At 48.8% G+C, this 4,879-nt stretch overlaps 1 protein-coding gene across 2 annotated transcripts in view; it reads right to left on the reverse strand.

Annotated features, from left to right (window-relative positions):
* PLCB4 (phospholipase C, beta 4) overlaps positions 1 to 3,761 on the reverse strand; it is a 488,269-nt gene extending 484,508 nt beyond the window's left edge. Inside the window, exon 1 of one of the 2 annotated variants that reach the window (XM_010834225.1) lies at positions 3,743 to 3,761. The gene's annotated coding sequence lies outside the window, so the exon portion shown is untranslated. Of the gene's footprint in view, positions 1 to 529; positions 551 to 3,742 lie in introns of those variants that run through there. The other variant, XM_010834226.1, reaches the window with a different exon arrangement.
* Between the last annotated feature and the right edge of the window lie 1,118 nt (positions 3,762 to 4,879).

Below are 4,879 nucleotides of genomic sequence, written 5' to 3' on the forward strand. Positions count from 1 at the left end.
GGTGCCGGGTCGAGGGGCACCCAGGGTGGCGCCTCCCGAGCAGCACCTGTGAGGAGTGGGGGGCATCCTGGAGGGAGACGGGCCGTGAGCCCGGGCCGGGGGTAGGAGGTTAAAAGAGGGGAGAGGGATCAGATCCGGCAACAGCTAACGACCCACAGTTGTTGGCGGGGGTAGGGGTGTTTGTTTGTTTATATTTTGTTTAAGAAACACCTCAGGAGCGTACAATGCTTCAGGCACTGTCCTAAACGCTTTTTATTCCTGGAATCCTTGAAACAATCTTCCAAAGCAAATACTCCTCTCTCTCCTTCCCACCCCGCCCCCTGCCCCGGAGTCTTAAACTGAGGCACCGAACGATAAAGTGGTTCCAAAAAGTCTTCCCCCAAGTGCAACCCAGGGACGCAACCGCCCCCGCCCCCGCCCCAGACGTCGGTCCCCGAGATGCTGGGGCGTAAGCTCGCCTCGGGCCCCAGGTGACTCCGAGTCACCCACACTAAAGGGGTTGGTTACACGGCGCTCCTTCCAGCATCACCCTTTGTGTGGACCCTCACAACTCGCGGCTCCAGGACTCCCTCCCGGGAGGACTCTCCTCCCTGAGGCCACTCCGCCTCCTTCTCCGGCCGGCGGCCACCAAAACCCGGAGACGTGGCACCTGCGCACTGGGGACCGGGCCGCACTCGCGGCCGCACTGGGCATGCTCAGCCCGGGAGCGGGTCCCGCCGGCCGGGAACAGAGAGCGAGCCTGGCAGCCCCTGCGGGCTGAGGGGTGAGAGCAGGATGTGGGCGCGAACCATAGCCAGGCCCCGAGGACGAGAGGCGACTGCAGACCCGAAAGGCTTGTTCCCCTGGCACAGCCTGACCTCTTGCAGGCAGAGCTGAGAGGAGGGTAATCACAAGTTTACCAACTGGGCATCTTTCAGCAGGAGGGGGCTGAGGGCCGGCTAACAACTCCTGCTAAAACCCTAAACTGCAGTTTGAGCTGGGCCCTAAGAAAAGCTAGAAGCCGCCGAGCCTGTCTGCATGTTGAGCAAGCCCAGAAAAATAGCCTAGACCGAGTTTCCCTGGGAGACAGGAGAAAGCTGTGGGGCTTTTCCCTGTTGGAGGTCTTCACGATATGGTGATCCTGAGTGACACCGGGGCGCTGATAGCTCTCCCCAAGCTGTAATGTGCCCCCGAGTCACCTGGAGAACTTGTCAAAGTGCCGATTCTGACTCAGGAGGTGTGGGGTGGGACCGCAGATTCTGTGTTTCTAACGGCTCCCACAAGGTGATGTTGCTGGCCCTCAGATCAGACTTTGAGGTTGGGTCAGTATTTTAGTCATGTTCTCTATTTTATATTTAACTAAGATTTAGAAAAGCTAAGCAGTTTGCCCCAACCAACTGCTCACACAGCCAATAAATAGTGTAGTTAATTTCAAACCCAGTTCTGGAGGACTTCCTGTTTAAGTTCCTGTATTCTCCGCATATCACCTGTTGACAGGTGAGCTAGAAGATGTCATCTGTGTGTCCTGATTGTGTTAACAATGGAACTTAATTTAGTACACAGTTCTCCCAAATATAGTGTATCAGACCTTGCGGTGTAAAAACTACACAGAAACTTAGTGGCCTAAAGTAACAACCATTCCACGGAATCAGCAGAGCAGCTGTCTGCTGTTGTCTCTAGTTCCACTCAGGCAGATGGAGACATGTGGAGTTTGAAGCATTGTCTCGCTGGCTAAGATGACAGGGTGTTTTCTCCATATGGTGAGATCCTGGTTCCCAAGAGCAAGCCCCAGTTTAAAATAAAATTTCATATCAACGTTTCCTAACGTCCTATTCACTAAGAAAGTCACATGGTCATGTGCAGAATCAAAGAATGGGAAAAGGGTGCACTTTAGTTTTTGATAGGAGGAGAGAAAAATAGAAAGGTTTTATTTTATGGTTTTTAGGTTTTTTCCCCCCAGCCTACTACATACACCAATTTCCATAAAAGTAACCCCACTGCCCTAGGGTTCACTCAGGGTGTCATAGATTAAGCCTATCTTTAATTTTACATATTAGTAAACCAACTCACAGCAACATTTGTTGTCATTGCTAGGTCTTCAAACTAATATTATTTACTAAGGAATCTCAGTTTAGAAGGTTTAAATAGTTAGATGTTATTTTGAAATACAAAGTTCAGTTCGATTCTTTTGGAGCCTGGTGGGCTACAGTCCATGGTGTCTGAAAGAGTCAGACACAACTGCGGGACTAACACTTTCTCTTTCACTCTTCTTTAATAACATTTCAGATAGTCATTCACTCAACGAACATTTTTGAAACCTTTTATATACAAGGCATTCTTTGCCCAATATATTGAGATAAAAGAGACAAAATCATTGCCCCATGAGGCTTAGATATTATCAGAGGAAACATACAATAAATAGTATATACCATCAAGTAGTACTGAGAACTATGACGGAAAAGCAAAAGAATTTTTGAGGTAAGACAGGGGACTGCTATTTTAGCCAGAGATCAGAGATGGCCTCTCTGAGGATGCATCATTTTTATGGAGGCTGGAACAAAGAGAGATGCATATCTGGGGAACAGTGTTTCCAGCAGAGGGACGAGAAGGGCCCTGAGACCCAATGTACCTAGCATGCTCAAGAGACAGGAAAGAGGCCAGGCTGGCAGAGTGAGGCACCAAGTGGGTGGAACTGGAGTCACAGAGGCAGCGGGGGGCCAGACCACACAAGAGCACAGAGAGCACTTTAGACTTTAGCCTGAGTGTGATGGAAGGCCAGCGGAAGTTGTCGTGCAGAGTGTGGCCGTGATCTGGCTGGCAGTTTAGAGAACTTGCGTTGAGAATGCCCATAGGGTTGAGAGTACAAAAAGGGAGCCCATTAAAAGGACATAGCCATGGTTCTCCATGGGCAGTTTTTATCATTTTCAGGTGTTTTTTTTTTTTTTCTTGGCTATGCCACTTGGCCTATGGGATCTTGATTCCCAGACCAGGAAAGGAACCCACACCCCCTGCAGTGCATGAGCCATGTCTAACGACTGGACCACCAGGGATGTGCCCATTTTCAGTTTTAAAACTCAGACTGTATTAAATCTTCAACCTCAAATTCAATTTAAATCCCGTCTAGTCCCCGAGGAAGGCTCTAGCTCTGTCCTTTACTCTTTGAAGTGGACGGCCAGCGGCACAGGATCCGGTCCTTAAACACTGTCTCACCTGCTCCCTGCCCTTGCCGAAAGGCCTAGTTCCTCCAGCATGTTGGGCAGGAAAGAGGAAGGAAAGGGACAAGTGTCTGTATCCTGTGGCCAGTGTGGTCCCTCCTCGGCTCACTGTGACCAGTGACACTGGGGCGTTGTCCCTAAGCTAGCTTTCTGTCGTGGAGAAAACGGTGAGGCTCTTGGAGGGTCTTTCTGGACCTCCTTCCAGGCCCCTTCCTCCAGCTCTGCTCCTTTTATCCCAAAGCCCCTGGTTCTCTCCATGGTGGTTCAGCCCAGTGCATCTTTTTGTTGGGGTTCACATGCCAGGAAGGCCACCCTATGGTGGGGCACCCACAAAAAAGCCAGGCATCCAGCAGCCTTCCACAGTGTCCACTGAAAACACAGAGAAACTAGAGAAAGTTGCCCATCCCAGCCAGGCTAAAAGTTGGTAGGAAGGAGGCAGATAAGAGGGAGCTGTTTCTGCCACGAGGGGATCCCTAGACCGGTACTTACTCAAGTATACGGATCCCTGAACATGCCTGGCCTTTGTACTTAGGAGAATTAACACTCACCACAAGGGCCAAAGAGAAACGTCAGTGCAACCAGCTCCTTGTTTCTAGTTTTATGAAGTCTTGCATATTATTGTTGCTTTGTATGAGAAGAGGACCAGGAACAGGAGGACTTTTAATAGTCACACCTGTATTTGCCAAAGATCACGTTGCATTCTTTTTACAGAAAGGACAGTGCACCTTGTGTCCTGATTTAAAGTGATACATTAACCACAGCTTCCACCGAGCTCTTTACTTATTGTCCTTTGTAAATGAAAAGATCACCACTGGCCCCGTTTGTCCAGTTTGCCTTAATTAGGAACATAATCTGAAAAGTGAGCAGCACAGAACAACCTGACATGGGCTATCTCTGCCTCAAGGTATCTCCTCCCTAACCTTGAGTGTCTTGCTCCACTAAAACCTGTTAGAGGCACTGAGAACCAAAGAGAGAGACGGTGAAGAAAATGGCCTAAGGAGTTAGTGTATGTAGAATACAACGGCAGTTGGGGTTGGAGGGAAACCACTAACCACTTTCTGTTAAATCTATTGTTAACTGGAATGTAAAGGGAAGATAGAAAGATAGAGAAGAGCATTTAATTTCATTCCAAACAACTTGACTTAAGAGAATTTTCCAAGTGTGAGCTAGGCTTACAATTTGACAAGAATGAGAGGTTCCAACCTACTACTGTATGGTGATAATGGTGGTTATGATGATGACTGTTTTTATGAAGGTCTGCTGCTGCTGCTAAGTCGCTTCAGTCGTGTCCGACTCTGTGCGACCCCAGAGATGACGGCCCACCAGGCTCCCCTGTCCCCGGGATTCTCCAGGCAAGAACACTGGAGTGGGTTGCCATTTCCTTCTCCAATGCATGAAAGTGAAAAGTGAAAGTGAAGTCGCTTAGTCAGGTCTGACTCTTAGCGACCCCATGGACTGCAGCCCACCAGGCTCCTCCGTCCATGGGATTTTCCAGGCAAGAGTACTGGAGTGGGTGTCATTGCCTTCTCCTATGAAAGTATAATATATGCAATAAAGCATGAAAAGAGCTTGAGGAATTTTCACTAATATGATTACTTATATGACCACCACTTGGATCAAAATATTAGAATATTTTCAGCATTCCCAAAAGTTTCATACTCCCTCCTGGTCAGAATCACACGTGC

Source organism: Bison bison, unplaced genomic scaffold (assembly GCF_000754665.1).
Source record: "Bison bison bison isolate TAMUID 2011002044 unplaced genomic scaffold, Bison_UMD1.0 scf7180017864030, whole genome shotgun sequence".
NCBI lineage: Eukaryota > Metazoa > Chordata > Mammalia > Artiodactyla > Bovidae > Bison > Bison bison.